Below are 25,266 nucleotides of genomic sequence, written 5' to 3'. Positions count from 1 at the left end.
CCCAGTCCTGAGCCACCAGGCAGACCTGTGAGTACAGTGCAGTGGTGGGAGCCCAGGCCAACACCCATGGACATCGGGAAGCCTGTGCTGGCCGGGTCAGGGAGGGCACTTCCTGCAAGGTCTAGCAGCAGCGTCCTAGCCTACTGCACTGGTGCTGTCTCTGGTATCCTCCCCAGTATCCCCAGGGCCCTTGACAGGCAGGAGGAGACAGCTGAAAGGAAGACATGGGCACTTCTGACATTGCATCCTTGGGTGTCTCAACTTCCCCAGAAGTTCTAGGCATCCACAACAACACTTACCTTGCCCCTAGACAGTCCCAGGAGCCATGAATACCAAGGATGCCCAAGGGGCTGTGGAAGGGCAGCTTTCTGTCACCCAAGGGCAGAGCTTCAGGGACTGCCCTGCAGTCACTGCTGAGCAGCATGAAGGCACAGAAGAGCTGTGACACCGGCCCTGGACACCTGCCACTGGGTTCCAGAACCAATCATACATACCAAGCACTTCCCCTGAGCACGTGCCACTTGGATCCACAAAGCCAGAGATGGTGTTTAATGAGGATCTTAACAGCAGTTACAAGACAGTAAGAGCAGAATAAGCACTGAGCTCCCTCCAAAACCCCATGGCGAGGGCCTACCCGTGGACTGAGCACACCCAGATCCCGCATCTGCAGGTCAGTAAGCAGAACCAGAGGTCTGTGTGAGAGGAGGAGCCGCAGAGAGTACTCGGCCAGGAGCCGAGGCAGGCCAGCCGCCTGAAGGCCCACAGCTCCTCTGGCTGGCTCAGCTGGAGAGAAAGGAGAGCGGCTGGTGGCACACTCTGGCCATCTCAGGATGGAAAGTTGGCTGGGCTGGCGAGGACGTCTGGTGTCTATAAAAACGTCCCTCCTGGGAGACTGCTAGAAACAAGACACTGGGAGACACTTTCATTCTTTTCCTTATTTGCCACTCTGAAAAATAAGCTGTTCTTCCTACTCTGAAAGGAAAGGGGTTGGAACCTTCCACAGCAAACAGCAACCCAAGAAACAGGATCGCCAGGCCCAAGATATTTCTAGTGTGGCAAGCGGCCCCAGTGACTCTACTCTGTTTATTTGGTGAAAGAGAAACCCTCTTGGGGGATTAAACACCTAATCCCACACCCAGGAAGCCCCATCTGTCGGAGTCCTAGGGAGAAGAGCTCATGCGGAGGGCATCTGCCCTGCCGGCCCCACACGGTCCTGCTTCCGCCAGGCCTGTGGGTGAGGGCAACTGTTGGCTCCAGGTCCAAAGGGGTCGTGCTTTGGATTTGGACTGTACCCCAAAGGCTCAAGTGCTGAAGGCGTTGTCCCCAGTCCAGAAGTGTTCAGAAGGAAGGCCTAGGTGGAGGAAGAGATCACGGGAGGCTGTGTCCTGGAAGGTTCCTTCTGGTCTGTGGCCCCTTTCTCTCTAGTCTCAGCTGCCATAAGCAGACTGTTCTACACCACGCCCTTCCACCATGATGCTGGGCACCTCATCACCAGCCTACGGTACCAACGCCATGGACTGAGACTTTTATGACACTGTGAGCCACAATAAGGCCTTTCTCCTATAACTAGTTCTTCTCAGGTTTTCATCACAGTGACCAAAACCTAACTAACAATTGTGGCTGCAGAGGTGCCCTGCACATCCCTGGATCCCAGACCGCCAGCGACCAGCAAGAAGGCAGTCGGTAAGAACAACCGGCTGGCAAGGGCAGAGCCCCTGGGGCTGCAGATGGAGCTCAGGGCCTGCATCTTAGGGCAGGCCCCTCCTGGCCTTGCCTCACCTTCTCAGGCTGCCTTATTTTGTGGGTAAGAGGAGGGCTCCTGCCTCCACTGCAGGGTTATCACCCTGACCTCTGAACATCCACTGAAGCAACAATGTCACACCCCATCTTGGCAGGCTGTGCCTGGCTCCAGTACTCAGAGGCCTGTAATCACCACATGCAGCCCAGCCGCCTCGGGCCAAGGCTCTCCGCCATGGCGGTGCTAGAATACAGGCGGCGAGCTTCGTCTCCTCCTCAGCACACATGTTCCAAATACTGCCAGTTCTCACCCCACACAGATGGGCTGGGCCCTTGCCCCTAGGCCAGAGTGTGTCCCATGTGTCCATAGCAGATGCATGATCCTGGCTCAGCTGAGCGTCCAGAGAACACCGTGAGCTCTGCATGCCACTCCCGTCTGTCACTTCCCAGGGTGGGCACCCAGTCAGATCAGCCCTGCTCAGGAGGCCAGGACAGTGGACAAGATGGAAAGACTTGCTGTGGTGGGAAGCTCCAGAGAGCCTGGGAGCCAGCTTAACAGGAAGCAAAAAGGAGGATGGGCTTTCCTGTGGTTTGCCCAAGGGCCTGCTTGAAAACCAGGGAGGCGTTCCCACTCCGGAATCCCTAGAGAGTAAAAGGTGGGTTCCAGCAAGGACTCCCAAGAGCCCAAGTGCCACAGCCCTCAGGAGCCCCCACCACATCAGCAGGATGGAGCTCACAACTCCCCTTCTGCCCCAGCTCCTGCTGAAGTGGGGATGGACAAAGAGCAGAGACTGGTTGCACTCCATGTCACATGCCACCTTGGGGCACAGCACACTCCAACGGGAATTCTCCAAGACTGAGAGTCAGCCTCACCTGCAACCATTAAGAACTGACCAAGGACAGCAAGGCAAGCCCAGGAGCCTGTAAACATGCCTTACCTTTAACACAGCTGCAAAGAGGCTCCCTACCTGGATCCCTTCCACAACAGGGTGAGTACAAACAGAAGGGTTTACCTCAAAAGTGAGCGCCTCCCACAGAGCACACACTGCAAGCACCTTCACTGGCTCCTGGGCCCTGCCCTCGGCAGCTCCCGTCCTGCAGTCCATCCCCCAACACCACTGCCTTCGACCTCACCCCCTTCCCAGGAAGTTCTAGACTGGGGAAAAACAGGTAGCCCAAGCCCACTTAACTTGCAATAAAGCTCCCTGATGGTGCAGCTCACTGGCAGAGCACTTGCCTACAGGTATCAAGCCCTGGGTTCCTCCCAAGTGCAGGGAGAAAGAAAAAAGAAGAGAGAGAGAGAAGCCAAACAAATTAACAGTTCAACCTCAGCTGGAAGGTCCTCCAGTGGGCCCCAGCTTTCCACCTGCAGCCTGCCTCTGCCACTGAACACTGAGAAACAGCAGCGAGCAGAAATCTCAGGCCAGCTACCACTGTGACCTTGACTGGGTCATGTTACCTCTTAGGTCTAAGTTAAATAACAAGGTGCAAGCAGAGTGGCTGCTCTGAAAGCCTGTGCCACACACCTGGGCAGGAGAAGGCCTGCAGGACAGGCAGGAGGCCCACAAGACAGCTGTAAACTCAACACAACTCTTTCTGCAAAAGACTAATTTTAACAGGTAGAAAACATAACCACAACTAAGAAAACCTTCCCGGCAGACGCTAATTCATGGCACTATGACTCAGCTGCCCTGATGACTGACAGGTGAGCTCAACCTGGGGAGAAAAAGGCCCTTTCCAGGAGGAAATCCCTGCCCAGGGCAGAGAGCAGACCTGCTCCTCCCCAGGTCCCTGTTAACCCTCCACCTCCTGCAGGGAACACTCCCAGCAGGGATGTTGGTCCTGTGGCCAAAGAGTCATTGAGCACGCAATTAAGGACAGTAAACTACAGATGTGAAAATTACTTAAGTATTTGGGGCATTTTGAAAGTCTAGCAAGAAAAAAACTGAGGCTATGAAAGGTGAGATGTGTCTTTTGCCTATCCCCCTCTCCAAGGGCTGCCACCACTGCAGCAGCTCCTTGCTGGGCCAAAAAGGATACTCAGCCAGGACCCTGGCACACAGACCAGTGGTCAGGCAGAGCTGCTGGCCTCTTCAGATCCTGCTGCTGCCTGCAAGCAGACCTGGAAAGGCAGAGTGGGGTGGCTCCCAGGGCATGAGCCGCCCAGGCCCTCTGAGCCCTTGCCATTTCAACCCTCCAAACCCTCTTCCAGCTGGTCTCCTGCAATGCTCTGCAGAGCCTGGACCCAGCGTGCACAGAGGAGGACCAGGTGCACTCCCGAGGCCTGCCAGGATCACCTGCTCTACCCTGCACCAGCCTGAGCAGGCAGAAATGTACCTCCCAGCCTGCTCGCCTTCACTAGCAGTGGCCTCCTCTGCACCAGGTGACCCTGGGCCTGACTGGCTACTTCTTCCTGATGGGATGTGAGTCCCGATGTTCGGAATGTTCAGCTGCGCCCTTTGTGTTCATCAAGGCCTTGGTTCAACAGTGGATCCAGAAGTGAGCTCAGCTTACCCCCAAATCCCTCACCACTCTGCCACGCCTCCTCATGCCTTCCTGGGTAGTCAGAGCGTTGTATCTGCATAGAGTCTGCCTCTTCAACTGCTCCGTGTGGGTGTTCAGCATTTGTAACTAAAACTTGGAAAGCACTTCCTATGAACCCATTTCCACACTAAAAACTGGATATCTACTAACTCACAGCAATCTGGAGCAGGTAATTCCATTATCAGCGCCATTTTACAGACAAAGAAAGTGAGGCATGGAAGACCATGTCATTTGCCCAGAGATGTGAGATTAGAACCCAGGCAGTCTGGCCGTCTCCCTCTGGTCCAAGCCATCTGCACCGTCCCAGTGATGGCCTGAGCCTCCCTGTGGAGAGACAATGCAGCGGGTGGCCTGTGCATTCCTACAGAGAACCCCTAAACTGACACCTAGGGACATGCTTCACAGAAAGCCACTTACAGCCTAGGCGAGGAACCCACTGAGCACCCCAGTGTCCTCAAGGGCACACAGGTGGCCTGGGTATTTCGCTCTCTAGCAGCAGCACCTGTGGGTCTCTCCTCATCAGGTGTGGAATGGGCCAAATGGTTCTCAAGCTCGTCTGGAAAAGCCCGTGGGAAGGAGGAGGGGCAGGCTGAGGTTTCGAAGAGGTGGTGGGAAGAGCACACAGGGGCAGCAGCCCCAGAGAGAGGAGGAAATCCAAGCAGACGGCACGCTCACACAGCCAGATGGAAGGGAGGCAGGAGGCGGCCCTCACCGGCTCCCCGCACGAGAGGCACGAGAGGAGAGACTTGGGGCAAAAATCTCTGCACAGAAAAGCCATCACTCTGGAGAGAAGGCTCTGAAGAAAGAAGTCTCCAGAAGAAAGAAGAAGCCCCAGGAGAAAGGATACCTGTCACCCTGAGCAGTCACAAACAAACTGGGATCAGTGTTCCCAGCACCTGCTTTCCCTGCACTGTGCGGAAACTCCCGGGACTCTTAACTCCCGCCCAGAACTAGACGAGCAAGCTGGCAGCAAGGAGGCGACTCGCAACACTGCACCCACATGCTCATTCACATGCTGCCGGTGGGGACAGGGGTTTGGGCTGGGCCTTTTACCTGGTCTGCTTTGCCAGGCCTGTGGCCTGCGTACAGCATGCAGCACTGTTTTGGACCCAAGACTGAGATGCCTGGCTTTGGCCTTCCTCCGCATTCAGTGTGCTCAGCCTGGACAGCAGTTCTGCCCCTGGGGTACCCACCTATTCACAAGGTGCCACCCAAAGGCAGGAAGAGGAGGGGGCAGGCTAGAAGCCCCACATGGGCACACTTTTCTGTAGGAATCTTTGTCCACACAAGCAGGACAGGCAGCTAGGTACAATGAGAGCTAATAGGCTACCTCCAGGTGCTGGTCCTTGGCACGGGTGGGGACCAGGTTAGGAAGGGCCCACCACTCCCAAGAGGGAAGGCAGAAGGCAAGGGGCTGGTCCCAAGAGCAGTGAGCAGAGGGCAGCACACTGGCACTGGATGCTGGAGCCTTGGGATGCGAATGGCCTTCTAAGGCAGCTTCAGGGAGGGGTGGGCAGAGGCGAGGGAAGGAGGAGGCAGGCCGCGCTCACACTTCTGAAGGATAGAGCAGAGCAGCCGCTGGAGGGAGCTGTGCCTATAGCTGAAACTGCTGGGTATTTTCTTTTCATGGAAGAGATGAAACCCTGGGCTAATGGAAACCTCCATATGAAACAGCCCTACTTCAGCCCCTCTATGAGCAGCAGACATTCATCTGAAGTGAGGTCTAGGAGGACAAGGATGCTATTCAGATGGTGGCTTACCATTCAGACAAGGACTCTGACCTGCAGGGCTGCAGATGGCAACAACTGTCCATACCAGAGACCAAAGGCTTGCAGAGGTGACTTATGAGTGTGAATCTGGATCTCCTGGGCTTATAAGAGCAGCCACATGCAAGAGACTCTGGGTGTCCCCTGCAAAGGGGGTTTCATGGGAAACTGATGGTCAATGCTGGAAAGAGCTACAGCTCTGGGTCCTACAGCCCAACCCAGGAAGAGTCATGGTCAAGCTGTGCCAAGGACCCTCCACTCCTGCATGCCTGCAGGCCCAAAACACAGGGCTCCCAGGTGACTCCAGACCACAGTCCTTGATGAAACACAGCAAAAGTGAACCACTGTAGATCAAAAACCCTGATAGCCAGCCAGCCTCGAAGAACACAGATAACACCACGCCAGACATAACATGTACGATTATATGGGTGCATCGCGCATATATTATAACTTGCAGTATATCACATAAATATTTGCATCTTCTAAATAAATACATGCACTAATACATGATCTACACCTTCTATGGTAACATAACATCCCACTATGTGTAAGAGAATATATATAAGAATATATCTAGTCAGCATGTTTCTACATCCACAGATCCAAACAACTGCAGATGGAAAATATTCAGAAAGGGCTGGGGTTGTGGCTCAGTGGCAGAGTGCTTGCCTAGCATGCACGAGGCACTGGGTTCGATCCTCAGCACCACATAGATGTAAAATAAAGATACTGTGTCCACCTAAAACTAAAAAATAATTTTTTTAAAAAGAAAATATTCAGAAAACACCCTACATCTATAGTGAACATGTATGAAGTTTTTTCTTCTTGTTATACCCTAAACAATATAGTATAACAACTCTTTTCAAAGCATTCACGTTGTATCAGGGTTATAAGCAATCTACAGATGACTTCAGGTACAGAGGCTGCATGCAAACACCAGCGCTGTTCACCAGGGACTGGCCATCCTGGACTTTGGCATGGGCCAGGGTCCTGGAAGCAATTCCCCAAGGATAAAATGGGACAACTGCAGTTTTTTAGGTCCTGGCACACGGTGCACTACGGTGCACATCTGGGAGTGGGATTAAGCACACATGCAGATGCAAAGGTTGAACTGCAGATAGAAAATAGAAGAGCCCTCTCCCAGGGCTCTTCCATGCTGGCAGGAAGGTCCCACCGGGCCCCCCAGGCTGCAGTTCCGGACCTGGCATCCCACCTGCCAGTCCCTGGCTGCCAACTCCCATCTCCACCAAATGTCCGACGTCACCCTGCTTAGCTCTTCTGGACAACCCTGTCTCTCTGCTGTGCTCACTGCTGATGTTAAATCCCTGACGTTTCCCCCAATGCTACATTGCCACAGCACTCCGGCAGTGACTAGGGACGGCATCTGACCACACAACCAGCAGATGCGTGAGTGCCCGGCAGGGGCTGAGTCCTGTGGCCACAGTCACTGTTAACCTTGGTCTACATGCGGCACCAGCCAGGGCAGCCTGCCTCAGGGCTGATCTCTACAGGGCCGGGAGCAGAGGGCCTGCCCAGCAGCATCTGCCTCAGCAACAGTGCAACACAGCACAACGCAGTTCCCAGGACCACTGGTCATCACCCTCCTGGATGCAGAGATGAGCAGTGGCCCACCCTGTGCATGGGAGCAAGCAGAATTCTCCCTGGCTGGGTATTAGGGGACCTGCAAATGTCACCTAAGTTACACAAAAAATTATGTCAATTTGTGTTGTCAGAGAGGCACACATCTTTCACCAGATTCAAAAGCATTTATGGCCCAGGAAACATTAAAACTGTCCCAGTCTAGAGACAGGGAGAGGGGGATAGCCACTTGGTCTCTCAACTGGCTAAAGGAGTTTTCTTTGTGATGTGGTTATTACATAATCTTTTTGTAATTTTTTTTAAAAGTAGGTCCTCCCTTTTGTTTCCTTTAGGACTTGGTTGAGCAATTTTAGTTCATACCAAAAAAAAAAAAAAAACAAAAAAAAAAAGGCAGAAGAAACAAAGAAAAATAGAAAACTAGCACATGCCTGTAGCCACACACTTTGGAGACTGAGGCAGGAGGATTGCTTGAGCCGAGGAATTTGAGGCCAGCCTTGACTGTTGACTGTGAAACCCTGTCACAAAGGGGAGCAGGAGAGGAAAATAGAAAGGTACTCTAAGTTAGGGAAAACTGTAAGGACCAGCCCAGATCACAGGAGCCAGAACCTTCTGCAGCTACCACACATACACTGGATGACATCAGACAGCAACAGTCAAACTACATTTTCTAGAACTGATCCCAGAGACATGGCCCAAAATATGAACAACTACAAATAAAACAACTGCCACCCTGTCAGATAAAGCCAATCAGGGAGGCAGGCAGGGGTGTGGAGTGTTCCCTGGGTGAACCTACCCTGCTTGGGGGTGGGTGGCGTGCTCCAGACAACCCACACATGGCATCAGCTCCCATGCTTTGAGAGGAAACTCCACATAGACCCCCGTTAGCAAATGCTGGCGTCCCCCCAGATGAGGCGAGCACCCAGCCTGCATGCTCCTGCCCAGATTCCAGGGAAGAACTCGCTCCCTTCCCTGCTTGGTGCTCAGAGCCTGCCATACCTGCCCACCAGGTGCACAGGGCCAGGCAGGCCACTCAAGCTCTCAGTGCACAGAAACCTGACTTAAACAAAAGCTCTCCCCACCGAATGCTCTCACAGCCCCACAGCTTCAATTAGGTGGTGCATGCCCAGGAGGCACAAGGAACCCTAAAACCTCCCCTAAAACTTCTCACCCTGCTCTGAACTGGGATTTCTCAGCTACGCTGCCAAGGCAGTCCCTTTCTGCCCCCACCCTGCAGGACCCCACCATACCATAAACACATAGCCAGCAGCTCCCTCCAGAAAGGGACCTGGGGCAGAAAGCTGCAGGGCAGGGAGCCTCAGGTCCCTGGAGGTCCCATCTCCACTAGCCTCCTCCAGGGAAGACCCACCATTTCCTACAGCCTCTCTTCCTTAGGTGGCTTTGGTACCTGCTCCCTCCCCATGCCCATGGACCAAGGGTTGAAGCTCACTGCTGTGGCCATCATCCCCACCCCTTCCTGTGGGCCTTCCATTAACTCCCCTCCCCTCCTCTTCTTGCAGGTGGCATCTGCTTTCTGGCACCAGAACCTGAGTGATACAGCAACAAACAGCTGCCCAGAGGCACACACAAAGGTCTCCAGGCGGCCCTGAAGCTCAATGGGGACACCAGATACATGGTGTTCCACAGGAGCATCAAGCAGCAGCCAGAACCTACCAATCTATCTATTGGTAAAGAAGGGGCTTGATGATCCATGGAGGGTGGGAAAGCGCACCCTAACATGGGGAAGAAGAGCTGCGAGGTGCAGTCTCTGGCTGCAGCAGGGCCCAAGGCTTGGAGGCCAGCAACCCTTCCAGGCAAGGGGGTGGCAGGGGCAAGTCCACTTCAGCCCACTTCACTTCACCCAGCACGTTGTCCTGGCTTTATCATGCCTGTTTTACAGCTGGGGCCCTGGGACTTACAGAGCTGAGTAGCACAGCCAGAGTCCCAGACCCCTGGAAGGAGGGACACATGTCAGTTGCTGCAGTCCTAGAGCCCCGTAAACACTGGTGGTCCTGGCCCACGGTGTGAGGCCAATATTCCCAGGGCCACGGTTTGCCAGGAAGATAAAAAGGAGAGCTTTCATCTAAAAAATGAGCATAACTGCTCGTTGGAAGACTGCCTTTATGTTTAAATACTATCACAAACTCTAGGTGCCTGGCGGCATCGGGCACTGCAGATCCTCCCTGGCTCCCCTGGGCAGGATGCCCAACACAAAGCACCTGGTCTACAGCACCCAGGAGGTCCAGAAAGCTGGGATCACGTGGGCTCAGCCAAGCAGCCCTACTCCCAGTCTCTTCTCCTGAGAGACAGTACTGGCAGCAGTAGGGGCAAGGGAGTCCTGGCCACTGCACCTCCCAGGTGGAAGCACAGGGCAGATGGCCTGGGACAGGCAACAGTTTTCTGGGGCTTTTCCTAGCACTAGACATTTCACAGGATGGAATGAAAGAAAAACTATCTGTCAAAGACAAAAGCCCTCAGACCCAGAAGTTCACAACATTAAAGCAGCCCCCTGGATGGCTGCAGGGTGCCGCTTGAGCACAGCCCAGCAGGGAGGCGAAAGTCTCTCGGAGACAGCAGCACTTGTGGGATCTACCCCATCTCGTCTGCATCTCCTTGGTCCAGAGACAGGATCCCTGCCCCTCTTGGCATGACAACCCAGGGGGCCAGCCCCTGACCAGGCCACCATCCAGGCCTGGCCCTGAGGACACCTGCCAGTCAGGCTTGCTTCTTCCCTGGCCACTTAGAAAAACCAACAGACGGTGGGGCTGGGGTTGTGGCTCCGTGGTAGAGCACTAGCCTAGCACGTGCGAGGCCCTGGGTTCGATCCTCAGCATCACATAAAAATAAATAAATAAAATAAAGGTATTGTGTCCAACTAAACAACTAAAAAATAAATATTCAAGAAAAACCACCAACAGACGGACTGGGATTGTAACTCAGTGGTAGAGCGCTCGCCTAGCACGTGTGAGGCACTGGGTTTAATCCTCAGCTCCACATAAAAATAAATAGATACATAAAAAATAAAGGTACTATGTCCAAAAAACATCTTAAAAAAAGAAGATTCTTTTGAAAAAAAAGGTACTGTGTCCATTTATAATTAAATAAATATACACACATGAAACCAATGGAGACACGCCAAGGCCACTCCAGTTCCATCTTCCCAGATGGCATCTGCTGCACCCACTATCCCGAGTGTGTCTTACAGCAGGGACAGCCAGCCAGGGAATGGAGTCCCAGCAAGTTACTCAAGGGCTCTGAGCCTCAGCTTACACTTCTACAAAATGCAGATATCACTGCTTCCACATGCGGGAGCAGATCCAGAAGTCAGTTCTGAACCACCTGGCCCTGCAGACAGCCTGCTCGGTCACACCTCTGAGTGCCTAAGGAGATGCACAGCGACTCCCGTGGGGCAGGAGACCAGCGATGACTTCAAGGTGCGCCACCTCTGCACAGCGCAACGGGTTCTAGTGGTGGGGAAGGCTACCAGCACTAGCAGCAGCTGAGCCGTGGTCTGAGCATGTGTCTCCTCAAATTCACATGCTGCCTCCCAGGCTGTGGTGTTTGTTAGGAGGTGGTAACCTTAGGTGGCCAGCCCATGTGGGCAGGGCCTCTGAGAAAGAGGTCATGCCCTCATGAAAAGGTGGAGCAGCTACAGCCCCTCCACCATGGGAGGAGCCTGACTATGTCCCAAGGACCTCCAGCACTGCAGGAGGTACATCCCTGCTTCTCCACGCCCAGGCCCATACTGCTCCAGGGCCAGCACACTGCTCCAGGAGCAGACCCAGCTCACAGAGGACACAGCTGGGTGATGGGTCCTTCACTGTGTAATGAACTTGGCGTTTTAGGAGTATCATCATCACAGCTGGCCCCTCCCCTGAGTCATTAAGGTCAAATGCACGCACACACGGGAGTTCAGGGACATGGCTAGATGCAGGAACGTCCCACCTATGCAGTGCAGGCAGATGCTCTGTGGGGGAAGGCAGGCCTGGGATCCCAGTCCAAGCCCAAAGACCCCCCAAACCACAGGAGAACTGGGGGGGGGGGGAGACAAGGCCCAGGCAGACGGAGTGCTGGGGAGACCATGAGGAAATCCACATTAAACGCTGTAAAGCTACCTTCCAAACCACATGGTGACCAGGCAGAAAGCTTGGCCTACATTTACTTGGCTTCCAGTCTCCCACGGGCCACAGAACTGAAGCAAGACCTATCTCAGCTGGACAGCCACAGCCAGCGCGGCCCACAGGAGCCTTATCTGCAGGCACCCCCTGCGGCAGCCTCCAGCCAGCCACCAGCCCTGACAAGGACACCGATCGACCAGGGACCTCAGGAGCAGAGGCCTTCTTCTCACCCTGCTGCTTACCGATGGGCTGCCACGGCAACTCACACACTCCAGACGTTTCCCATTTTGTTTACTTACTTTCTTATTGTTTCTGTGTGCTGGAGATGGACCAGGTGCACCCGTGCCAAGCTCCGCCCCAGGAGGCACCCAGCCCTGGAACACACACCACTGCACCCCTTGTGTGAAAAGGTACCGATGCTTTCCACACAGTCAGCATTAAAGAGGAAACATGTGTGCAAAGGCTACACACATGCTCCACACACCTAGCCACCCACTGTCCACATGCAGAGAGCACTCTGCCCATGAGGCTCCCATGCTGGGCAGGGGGCCAAGCTCCCCAGGCAGCTCCCTGACTGACTGGCCTGACTCTGGGTACATGGCCAGCCTGTTCCCACAGGCCTCCATATTCACATCTTCCCATAGTTACTGTCTCTTAAAGTTCAAGACAAGCAATACATCAACAGAGCCACTGATGCTAGGCCATGGCGTGTGGACGCCATTATCACACCATGCTCAGTGCTTTCAGCTACATCTGCAAATGTCCATGACAAACTTTAGTTCTTTAGAACTGACTGTGATCAGCAGTCTCCTTAGCATCTACACCCAGAAGCTTCATTTGGAGTAGCTCACCTGGTGAGCATCTTTGGAAAAGAATGGACCACCAACGGCCCAGCACTTCCAAAGCTATAGCCTCACCTAGCAAGTGACAGTCACAGGCTGAACTAGGCACCCAAGAAAGCCAAGCAAGCTGACTGGCCAGCACAACAGACAAGGCTAGGAATTCAACCAAGTGGTACTTCAAGACCAACGGCGCCAACACAAGGGATGAGTCAGGTGCTGGGGTCCTTTTCCTGCCACGCTCCTAGCTGGGGAAGTAGACCTGGTGCCACAGCTTCCAGGGCCAGCACCCTCCTGGCACCAACAGTGAGGTGGCATATGAAGATGAATGGCACGTCCCTGTTGCTCTGTGCTGAAAACAAGCAGCATTCTTAAGCAGGGGCAGCGTGAGAGCCGGGAGCCAGGCAACACCTGGGCAGGCTCTGCTCACCCTCTACCACGCAGCTTTGGCAGGTCACTCACCCTACCCCCATGGGCTCCGTCAGGGAGAGGGGGCCCAGTGCTCAGTGTGGCCCAGGGCTGAGTCAGTGGCTGACACTGCTATTCCTTAAGGGTCTACTAAATGTTAGGAACAAACACCCTGTGCTCCCCAGTGACCATGCAGAAGGTGGAGCTGTAGGCGCCAGTTGGCTTCTGGGTCAAGGTCTCAAAGCCACGGTGGTCCTGCCAGCTGTGATGGCCCTACACTCCTTCATGATCACGCTAGGCACTGTACTGTTCCCATTGAAGGAGAGGCACAGGCCTTCCCCATCTTTTTAGGAATTAAAAACATTTCAGACATCTGGATAACTCAATGCTGGGCTAAAAATGCTATACACAGTGCTAAGCTACCCTTCAGCTTATGCAGGGGACACCTGTCCCCCGAGGGACAGGGAACCGGGCAGCATACTCTCCCTGTGCTCTCCACACAGCCACCAGGAAGATGTGAACACTGGCAGCGTGAGAGAGGAGGTCGAGGAGGGGCCAACTTCCAGGCCTGCTCACTTGTTCTTGGGGTGGTGGGGTCTATCTCACCCAGCCTCTTCTTTGCTGCTTGGATACACCACAGGGTTCCCAGAACAAGGTCTGGAGCCAACTGCTCTCTTCACTGGCCCCCAGGACCAGGCGCTGGCCCACAGTCCCAGGGTGTGGTGACCTCCCCAAACACTGAAGCGTTCCTCAGTGGGCCCCTGAGGGGGAACAGAAGATGAGTGGCCAAACCCCAGAGCAGCCTGCACCCTGCCTGCAGTCACAGGCCCGCCCTGGGTCATGAACTATGCACAGTGTCAAGCCCCAGGGCTGAGTCCATGGTGTTCTGTTTCTACATGTGAAGGTAATTTGTTGTTGTCATTTAATTACTAAACTTATTCTCATACCAAATATCAGTTGGCTTTTAGGCTAAAAATAATAAATGGCTTTGCTCTGGCAGCATTTCCAGATCTGAGCAAGCCCTCGGGGCTCCCCACACCAACCCCGTCCCAGGCTTTGGAAGGGGGCCACCTTCCAACCCTCAGCCAATCTCCTCTTCATCAGCACCCCCAGCCCACCAAAAGGCCCTGACCCCAGGAACACTCAGATGGCCCTAGGCAGAGAAGACACATTGACCCTGAGGGACCAAGAGCAGATAGGGCACTGGATTCCTGTCAGGCAAAGCCTGAGGAGCTCAGACCCAGCCACCTCAGTCTTTTCTGCTTCTAACACATCTTTCTGGCAAATTAAAATTTAACTCAAGGCACAATTCCAAAGGCTTACATTTTAACTCAACCAAATAAAAATGCAACTCCATTAACCAAGCCATGCATGTTCAGGAAATTCATCATTTCACCCTTTAGCACGCTGCATTTAGACAGCATGCAGCTAAATACTAAGGTTCAAGACGGAGCAGCTCTGTGTCATAAGCTGACACGGTACAGGGCTTCACCCTGCACCAAGCACAGCCATACCCAGCACGCCCGCAGGCTGCACTTGAGGGTGTGTCAACACAGACCACCGGGAACTCCATAAGATCCTGAGTCCCCACAAACCGCTTCCTAAAACTGAGAAACAGCCCTGGTGGAAGCCGAAGTACCCTCCTGCGGGCCCTACCACCACGCAACCACCTCCATTCTCCCCTTTCCCCACCTGGGCAAGGGGAGGCGTTCTTCACCGAGACGCAGCAGCAGAGCTGTACCTGGCACCAGGGCAGTCAGAAATTCCCCTAGTTCAGGCACCTTAAAAGGACCCCCATCTAGCTCTTTGAGAACCCCTTCTTTTTATTTTTTGCATTCAATAACTACTTATGAAGATCTATGACATTTTCGCTTCTGTGATCAATTCTGTATCGATAACTACAATGGGTACAGTGGCACATGGCTATAATCCCAGTGACTAGGGGGCTGAGGTAAGAGGATCACAAGCTGCAGCAATTTAACGAGACTCTGTCTTTAAATAAAATTAAAAAGGCTGGGGATGTAGCTCAGTGGTAGAGCACTCCTGGGTTCAATCCCCATAATGGGGTGGGGGATCACAAAGACAAACACATTGTTCTGGATTGGGTTAATGGCCTGAGGATTAAAGGGACGTTTTAAATTGTGATTTACATGTACTTTTGTCACAGAAAAAGAAAGAAGAATGCCCAGTGAAAAGACTTTCAAGTTTAAAGGCACATTGCATTAGATAAGATTCCAAAAGGAACATAGAGCAAACATACAAGTTTAGGAACAAAAAAGAAAGATGCAATTTTCACGCTGTTTTAGAGGCAGCCAGTGGTGGGTGCGGAATCATCAGGGCACCTACTTTATTTCTAAAACCAGCAGCACACTGACCTACTCATTTTAAAAGCCTTCCAGATTCTAGAAACAACACCTTTTACAGCTATTTAAAATTATGAGAAAAATATTGACATATGTCCATAGTTCTTCAAAGTTATTTTAACTCAGTGAGCAGAAAGCCCTGCTTTGGGCTGGGGATGTGGCTCAAACAGTAGCGCACTCGCCTGGCATGCGTGTGGCCGGAGTTCGATCCTCAGCACCACATACCAACAAAGATGTTTTGTCCGCCGAGAACTAAAAAATAAATATTAAAAATTCTCTCTCTCTCTCTCCTCTCTCACTCTAAAAAAAAATAAATAAATAAATAAATAAAACAAGAAAGCCCTGCTTCAACGTGACCTGACACTAACACAGTCCTAACTTAATCCACGACCACTGATGAGAAAGTGGCCTTCTACCAGCTCCTGGCTGGCTAGCCCTTCCCCTGTGCCCAGCACACTTCTAAAAAGTGGCTTCACCTCCACTGCAGAGCCTTCAAACCCCTCCTCTCTCAAAAAAAAAAAAAAAAAGCCATGCTCACCGGCTTGGGAGGCAGACTTCAACCCCCAGCACCAAAACAACACAACCAAACAAAAATCAATGCAAAAATACTCCCTTCCCACTCCAAACTCACACTCCTTAAGATTAACACATTTCCCCAGAGTGATAACTCTATCATGGGTGATGGACAGGTGAAGAGGACTTATTACACCTGAGTGACTGCTTAAAGCTGCGAGTAAGGTGTGAGTGCAGGGACCGCTGCACCTGCGCCAAAGGGTGCAGACTCTGAGGGTCTGCTAGTCAGTCTCACTCAAGAGCTCCCTTTCCTTCTGCCAACCAATGCAAGTAGTCCGAGGACAGGCAGAAGCCCAGGAGAGACCATAAACTACAGCAATCCACACGCGGCCAGCAGCAGACTGGGGGTGGGAGGGGCGACTCCAGCATGGTAAATTAAGCACCCTGGGCTTGGTTCAGGAATGTGGCTTCCTCTTGCTGCCAGCAAAATCCTTCAACAGGTTTAGGGGATGAAAACACCAAGACCTCGGTCTGAACAATGCCTCCCCGACCTGGGCTTCCCGCCAAGCAGAAGTGGGAGGGCACGGTGGCCGCCCTTTGTGACTTGAGATAGTTTCACAAACCCCTTGGGGTAGTGAGGATCCCTGGGTCCCGCTTGGGAACAGATGGCACCCTCTCATTCCTGCACTGGGGGCAAAATGCCCAGCACAAAGCACACCTTCCTTGGAGCCCCAAAGGCTCTGGGAGTGAACCTGAGTTTCGGAGCCCTCACTGCACAGGAAGGTGGCCTTGAGGATGACATGCAAGAGAATGTGGTTTTTTTGAAAAAGAAAAATCCTGCTTTCTCACCCAAGGGCCTAGAGCCAAAGGGAACTCCACCTCCCTCAAGAAAACAGTAATGTGCCTAACTGGAGATAGGAGCTCAACAGGTGACCCACCCGACTGAAGGCCTGTGGGCATTGGCATCCAGGGCTTCCACGGGACTCCTGGGAATGCACATTTTAGATGGAAAAATCTATTAGGAGGAGGGCACCAAAAGTCTCACAGCAAGAGGGCTTTGCTGCAACCCCCAAGCCCAAACACACTTTAATCTTCCTAGAACGCCTCTCTTTGTAAGTCCCCTGCTAAGAGAGCCACCTCACCAACACTATCAGGCCTCCCCTGAAGGTTTCTCACCCCACCTCCACCCAAGTGGGCAGGGGCTGGAAGTGCTATGGCACAGCCTGGTCAAGTTTCTCTCTTGGCTCTGGGCAGAGCCCAGTCCCTTCCCCGGGCATTCAGGTCTCACAGTTCTCTGAAAAATGTGCCTCATTTCAAAGAGGCTCGGAATTTGATACCAAAAAAAAAAAAAAAGGCCACTTGAAGCACATTTTGAAAGTTCCACATTTAAAAAGATCCTTGTTCATTGATTTTGGTGGGGCACTTACGCTAATCTAAACAAGGGGACCTTGTTTAGGAGCCAGTGGGGGAGGTGCGGAACTCTGGCCCTCTGCAGACTCGTGCTCCTGGGGTCCTCTCACCCCCCCCATATGGCTGCTCTTCATCTGTGGTGCTTGTTCCTCTGCTGTACTGTCATTCAGCACATTTAAAATGTTCCCTATCCCCTGGCCTAAAGTCAAAGCACCCTTCTAATGTGTTTCACTACGTATACCTTAAACAGAACTATGATGTGATAAGAACATGGAAAACCACAGTAGGCAAGTGTGGAGCCGCATCCTTGCCCATCCTTAACAGGAACACGGGCTTCCAGCACATTCCAGCTCCACAAATTACAGACACAGCTCTGCCAGGGGTGTTCCCAAGAAGGGCACTGGCAATTTGGGGTTGTCTGCCACCTACAGTGTTCACCAGTAGCCCTCACTCCATGCCAGGCCGTGGGGCTGTCACAAACCACTCTTGCTAGCTACCCAAAGCTGGAATCCGGGGCCCTCAACATGAGCAAGAGAGGGCACGGGCAGAGGGAAATGCCACAATTGGAAAATGATAGCAGCAGCAGCCCCAAGCCCAACGCTGCCCCTCGTCTGTCCTCATCTGTGTTCAGACAGCAGAGATGAAATCAATTCAACACCAGACAACCTAAGCATCAGCTTGAACGCCTTCCCAAGCTTCTCTCCTCCAGCGGGCACGGGGGAGCTGCCACTGCCGCAGCCCTCTCCTCCCCTGCAGATCTGCAGGGCGGATGGAGGCAGGGCGGATGGAGGCAGGGATCTCCTGCTCCCTGAAGGGGGCAGACTCAGGTTTACAGGCCCCTCCCCCACTCCCTCTTCCCCAATCAGCAAAGTTGGGAGGGTGTTACAAGCTACAAGCCACCCTGGAGATCACGCAGTCCAATCTGACCTGCTTTCAGGAGGCAAAAAGGGCCAAAGCTGCAGTACACAGCATCTCTGTGAGGGAAGTGAACAACCCCCATGGCAGCGTCCCCACTCCCAGGGCCCCAGGACACGGGTTCCAGACAGACCCACCTCTGCACACCTAATATGCACTTCAAAGATGTCAAATGATCTACTTTCCTTTTCATAGGCATTCACAAAAACAATTAGACTGAATGGGACTGAAATCCTTGATTTCAGAACGACCCACTTCCCCAGCCTCTCCCCACAGCATCTGATTTCTTATCATGCCTGAATCCCCACCTGGAGCCAGGGGGCTTCAGGCCACAATTGCTGCCCTTCCCCATTCTCACACAGCCTTTGTAAAGTCTCCAGAGCACTCAGACTCCATTGGCTCTTTTAGTATGTTAATTCAGATCCACCAGAAAAGTGAGGAAATCATTCACATTTGTTCAAGGCAGGTGGGTGTTCCTGGTGCTGATGGCCAACCATTCTCACACTTCTTAATAAGTAAAACAATCTTCCAGTTTCTCATTTTCTTACTCTTTCCTACTATGAGAACAAAATAGCCAAGAAAGATTTCTACCTCATCCTACCTGTCTGCCACTGCAGGGAACAAAAGCACAGGACACAGTACTGGGAAGGTCCAGCAATGTTTTGCCCCATTAGTCATAGCCTCTGGACCTACGACAGTCACTCAGCTTATACACCCTCCGGGGTCCCCAGGTGCTGGTCTAGAAAACAGCACCCAATAATAAGGAGGTACAAGCCTCCTTCTGCTGGAACTGGATGAGGTGCCAGATTGGGCAGAGGGCCAGTCCCAAGGGCTCAGTCTGTGGATCTGAAGCCACACTTCATCAGGGGCCCAAGGCTCCTTAGAAGACCAAGTGCCCCTTCCCACTCCTTGCTGGCCCCACCTTCTAAAATCACTAGAGATAATTAACCAGCAAGCTGTACTCCTCATATGAACATACCTTCCCAGGAAAAGCCCTCGCAGGACTGTGCTCCTGGGGAGCCCCTGAAGTAGCTATTTGGGGGAGCAATGGGTTAAACTCAAGGGCCCGAAAGAATAGGGGGTGCCAGTGAAAAAAGTGGGTGTTCTTAAGTCCAGAGATACGAGCAGGGGTCTCCACAACAGAGGCTCTGAACCTGGAGCATGGACGCTCTGGCCCTTCTTCCAGGGACAAGGTCGGCCTCAGGAAATAAGGGCATCTAGAAGGGACAGTACCGATAACACACAGGGCAGAGCCGCAGCCCAAGGGGCAGGCTCGGAGCCCAGGCGGGACACTAGCAGCGCTACAGGGGGCCGAGGGGCGTGGGTGCTGGGAAGAAGGGAGGGTTAGGGAAGGGGTGGGGGACATTTCTGTGGTGGGCACAGAAGCTGAACTCTCAGAAGTTGGGGGGCGCAGCAGGTGGGGAGTCTCACAAGAAGGACAGGCGTCAGGCTCCTCTCTGGGTAAAGAACCGGAGCACTGGGGTGACGGAGATGCTGATGGATGGAAGCGGCGGGTCGATCCAAAAGAGGGTGTACACTGCGGGTGGGGGCCTGGGATGCTCGAGGAGGCTGCTGGGATGCGGTCGAGGAAGGGCAGGTGCAGTCGGGAAGGAAAGGGACCAGGCGTGGGGGCGGGGCGCCGGGGGGCCAGCGCCAGGCCAGAGGGGTGCGGATGCCCCCCAGGAGAGGGAGTCGCAGGGCTGGGGCTGGGGGCGGCCACGAGTTCGCGGCCAGGACGCGCAGAAGAGGATGGGGAGTGCGGCAGGTGCCGGCGGCAGGTGCCAGGTGCGGCGGGGCCGGGCGGGCGGGCGCGGCCGCTCACCTGTCTTCTCCGGCCGGGGCCGCGGGGCGGCGGGGCGGCGGGCCGGCCGGGCAGGCGGCGGGCGTTCGGCGCGGGCCCCGGGCGCACTGAGGCGGCGGCGGGGCGTCCGGGAGGCGGCTGCGCCCTCGGCGGCTAGCCGGGGGATCCGTCAGTCAGCGACGCTGGCGCAGAGCGAGCGCTGCGAGGCTGCGGCCGGCGCGCGGGGACAACGCCGCTTTATCGGGTCGGAAACAGCCGCTCCGCGCCGCTTCCGCTGACGCAGCGCCGGCCTGCGCCTCATGACTATGCAGCGGCCGCGGGGGCGGGGCCTGCGCCGCGCGCCCCCATTGGCCGCCTCCGGCGCACGCGGCCCCGCCCTCCTCGGGGCCCCGCCCACGACCTGGAGCCCCGCCCCGTGGGCCTCCTCCGCGTGCGCCCCCAGCTGCGCCCCCTGTCCCTGTGTCCAGGCTGCTGGATCCCTGATCCCCTCGGCAACATGAGCGTACTCCCTCCCCCTCGGTGGCCGCGGGACTGGGACCCCTGCGCGCGCCCCCGCCACTTTCCCACTCCCCTCTCCTTCCCCCACTTTCCTGCCATAGCCAAGGGGTCAGGGAGCGGAGTCACCATCTCCCCGTCCCCCAGCCACGAGCAAACACCGCCCTCTACCAGTACTGAGACGGGTCGGGCCCCCAGCTGTAGGGGTTGCACCTCTTCCTGGGCAGCAAACATTCTCCTTGTAACTTGCCCCCATCCCCAACCCCACCCTGGCAAACTTTCTTCCTTGCTCAGGACGCTGGCCAGTCCCCTACTGGGACGTCCATCCCACCCCTTCCTCATAGTCTACCCTCTACTACCTTCCTCCAGCCCTGGAGTACTGGGCAGGACACAGGACTCAAGCCTCCTGCGGGCATGGCCTCCCGCTGCAGGACTGACCTTTTGCGGGGCACCAGGCGCGGGGGTGAGGGGCAAACATCAGGTACTCCCCAGTGTGGAATTTTCATCACTCCCAGGAGGGGACTGTTGGAAAGCCATCAAGACGAAGTTGGAAAGGCAGCTGGACAAATAAACAAAAAGAGAAAAGGATGGGCAAGGTGAGAGCCGTGTTTGCATCAGAGCTCTAAGCCTGTGCCAGAGTTTAAGAGGCTTTGGACAAATTACTTCACTCTGAAAGCTTTGGTGTCTTCATCTGAAAATAGAGATGGTAAAGATGCACGTCAATAGTTTGGAAGGAGTTTAGAAACAAAGTAGCCAATGGAGCCTGCAGAACAGCTAAAATGGGGAAAAAATGACAATGCCAAGTGTTGACATGGAAGCAGAGCAACTGGAACTCTCCTACATTTGCCTATGGGGATGCAAGGCACCCAGCTACCTTGGAAATCTGTTAGGAACCACTTGATTACCAAGCAGTGCCCCTCCTAGAAACACACCTAACTTGGTATTTCTGTTCATAGCAGCACTGTTTATGGTACACCCAAACTGGAATGCACCCTAATGCTCATCAATGATTAAAGGGATACATAAATTGTGACATATTCACTCAGTGGAATGACAACAGTGAATAACCTGTAACTACACACTTGATTCCATTGGATGGCTCTCACGAGTAATGCTGAGCAAAAGTCACATTGCTGGGCATGGTGCTGCTTACCTGTAATCCCAGCTATTTGGGAGACTGAGGCAGGAGGATCACACGATTGAAGCCAACCTTGGCAACTTAGTCAGACCTGTCTCAAAAAACAGAAAGGGTGGGGATGTAGCTCAGTGCTTGCCTAATATGTGCTAGGCTCTGGATTCAGTCACCAGCACCCCTTCTCAAAAATGTCAAACATTTTAAAAAAATACAAGTTCCCATGTACATGGGGTAGATGTGTGGGTGGTGTTTAGGACAGTGGTTAGCGTCAAGACAGGGGTGCCAGGGCCAGGAGCAGGTGTGGAGAGTGCAGTGAGGGGCTGACGGTGTCCTGTCTGGATGCTGGTAACACAGTGTGCTCAGTTTGTGACATTCTCCAGCTGTGCAGTCAAGATGTGTATGCTCTTCCATGTGTGTTAAACACCTCCATGAAGGTCAAGCAGGATGCCAGTGGTGTGTGCATAAGCTTCAGAGCTGCACCTGACAGTTGTGGGTCTCATTGCTAAGTATCTGCCTCCCCTGTTGATTTTAACTCTGGTGGCCAGAGGCAATTCCAGCTGTGCTGCATGCCAACTGTGTGACTCGGGAGCCTTCCTGAACCTCCCTGAGTCCTCATCTGGATGTGAGCATTCTAATAATACCTAATTCACGGTTGTCACAAGGCTTTAATAAAATAATGAAAAAAAAACCATGCTTTTTAAAAAGACAGTAAGGAGCACCAAGTAATGATTTAGTAACTTTATGTATTCACTGGTTACGGCATTTGTTGAACCTTTTCCATTTTCATTCAGCAGCAAGCAACTGTGTCAACATGTGCCTACTATGTCCACACGCTTCCTGGATTTGGGCACTGGAGCTTGCAACACAATTGGTCTTTCTCCTTAAGAAACCCATGAGGGAGTCGGAAACTCATGTAGTGGGGGAGTGGCTAACTAGCTGCAGACATGGAGCCCAGCGTAGGATATGACTTGCAGTGGGTGCTTTAGAAATATTTCTTGAAGAATAAATGAATGCATGAAAGTGTGTGTAGAAGTTTTCATGAGGACAGAATTTGGAAAATGCTTTCTAAGGTTGGATGAGGAAACATCCAGTTAATTTACTTCTGTAATTCGGAGTTAGACACAAAGATGAGACAAAGTAGGGTTAGGGAAAAACATGTCGCCACACTTGCATGTGTGTCTGCACACATGTGTATGCATGCACATGCAAGAGGACAAGGGCAGGGCCACCCTGACAGCACTCTGTCACAGCCTGGCTAGTGAGGGCCTCATCCCAGCTGCTGCCTCCAAGAAGTACAGTAAGATATATCTGTGTCCATGGCTCTGCTGTCCATTTGTATGTGGAAATGAGGTCCTCTCCTGTGAGGAGCGAGCTTGGCACAGAGCGGGCCTCTTGCCCAGGAGTCAAAAAGACCTGGATCTGGCCTGGCTCCAGAGCTGGGCAAGCGTGGCCACTACCTGTCCTAGCATGCACCTGTGTACTCACATGGGCTCTGCTCAGAAGAGTTCCATGCCTCAGTTCCAAGGGCTGTCACTGACTTCAAATGCTTAACAGTCTAACAAGCACCCTCACAAACTATGAAGCAGATCCTGCATCCTTGTTTGTAAAGCACACTGACCTCCCTGGTGCTTGGGAGGCACCTGGGCATGACGACTCCATCACTGTCTGAGTCTGTGACTTCATCTCCCACCTCACCTGTAGACTCCTGAGCAGCTCTGTGTTCCTCTCATACCTGGCCCTGTGTGCACACACTGTCCCCAGACTTGGGTGTCATCCTGCAGATAAAGAAGCTGGGACACAAGAGGCTGTTACCTGCAGCTGCACAGCTGGTAGGTGACAAGCCAGGATTCACAGCTGGGGTGCCTTTGGTCAGGTGCAGGGTGAACAGTATGATGATGAAGGAAGGATGCCCATCTTGTCATCCCTGGACATTATTTCTTTCCTGTTCATCTCTGAATGAAGTGTGGCACTTTGCACTCCACATCCTCCTGCAATGACCTATCCCAGCTGACTGCAGGTTGGTGGTCATGTGTGAGTGGCTCATAGCACAGTGTTGGGAGACTCCCGCCTCTGGGTCTTGTGGCAAATCCCCTAGGCAACAGTAGAGGCAGAAGATGTTCTGCAGAACAGATAAAGTGTGCAGGAGAGGAGAGGGAACACTCATTCACATTTACCCATACCCTGTCCTCAGTCCTCTGCATGCACCAGAAGTAAAGTCCCATTTCCCAGACAAGGAAACTGAGGCTCAGGGAGCAATGCCAGTCTTCCTGCTTGTAGGAAGACTTCAAGCTAAAGGGCGAGAATGGGGCCCCAGAGTGCAGGCTGGAGGGCTGGTGAGATGGCAGGTCTCTGTGCAGTTGACTGGGCGAGGAGTTCCGCATTCTTCCTCCTGGCTCCTTGCCTGGTCACACCAGGGGACCGACTGCCCATGCCACCCTTCTGAGCCCAGCTCTGGACTTTGCACCTGACATTTCCTCTTCTGGGAGTGTCCTTGTTCCTCTCCTGCCTTGGAAGTGTCTGATAAGCAATAACCTTGGACTTCCCCCGCTCCTGGAAAGGGCAGGGGCGGTATGTGTTGAAGCCCTCCTACACCAGGTGGCTCAAGCTTTATGTGCACACACTCATCAATCCAGGCCCTTCCAAACCTTGCTGGATCCTCCAGAGACTACAGCTTACACAGTGAAGGGACAGTGGCCAGAAAGGGAAGATACTGAGGTAGTGTTCCAGCTGGACACTGGTCAACACCTCTTCTGCTAATTTATAAATCTTTTTTAAAAATATATATTTTTAGTTGTAGGTAGACACAATACCTTTATTTTATTTTTATGTGGTGCTGAGAATGGAACACAGGGCCTCATGTGTGCCAGTTGAGTGCTCTACAGATGAGCCACAACCCCAGCCCCCAAACCAGTTTTTTAAGCAACAACAACAACAACAACAAAAACCACTTTTAACTGGGAAAGCCCAATGCCAGTTATCATGCTTATTTATGCAGGGTTTTCTGAGCACCTTGCTTTCCAGGCTGATGTGGGTGCCCTCACAGTGTCCTTCCTTCCTGTCCCTTACCCTCTAAAAGAGCCTTAAGCATGGCTGGGAGAGTGGAGACCCCAAGACTCTTCCCCTTCCTGCTGTGTGACCTGGGGTACCTTGTGGCCATGAGTAAGAGGGACAGGGTGTGACCTCCACAGAGGGAGGGGGTTGACTCCTTAAGAGATTTCCAGCAAGGCCAAGCCCCCCAGTCATCCAAATGGGACCTGAGACATACTTGCCCAGGTGTCCTGGGCAGTGAGGGGCTTCAGAGGAGCCCCCAGGTAGAGGCGTGAGTCCGTATCAGGACTTCCAGGTGCTCTAATTGGCTCTAGAGCTTCCTAGAGTCCTAAGACTTCTGTGTCCAATGGCTTCTCAGGGTCATCTAGCCTCCCAAGGTCATGTGGCCACTTAGGGACCATATAGCTTGCCATGGCCGTAGGTTTTGGGGGTCATGTGGCTACCTGGAGTCATACAACTGCCTAGGCTTACACTACGACAGGAGCTATTTGGTTACCTGGTCTAACAGTGACCCAAGGTCCTCTGGCTTCCCAGGTCACGTGGATGCCTGGGGTGATGTGGCTCCCTATGCCGGTGGG

At 53.5% G+C, this 25,266-nt stretch overlaps 1 protein-coding gene across 2 annotated transcripts in view; it reads right to left on the bottom strand.

Moving 5' to 3' along the window:
- Slc45a4 (solute carrier family 45 member 4) overlaps window positions 1–20,296 on the bottom strand; it is a 68,419-nt gene extending 48,123 nt beyond the window's left edge. Inside the window, exon 1 of one of the 2 annotated variants that reach the window (XM_078016628.1) lies at window positions 20,032–20,296. The gene's annotated coding sequence lies outside the window, so the exon portion shown is untranslated. The remainder of the gene's footprint in view (window positions 1–20,031) is intronic. The other variant, XM_078016627.1, reaches the window with a different exon arrangement.
- Between the last annotated feature and the right edge of the window lie 4,970 nt (window positions 20,297–25,266).

Source organism: Ictidomys tridecemlineatus, chromosome 7 (assembly GCF_052094955.1).
Source record: "Ictidomys tridecemlineatus isolate mIctTri1 chromosome 7, mIctTri1.hap1, whole genome shotgun sequence".
Taxonomy (NCBI): Eukaryota; Metazoa; Chordata; class Mammalia; order Rodentia; family Sciuridae; genus Ictidomys; species Ictidomys tridecemlineatus.
This window is presented reverse-complemented; position numbering and strand designations above follow the sequence as displayed.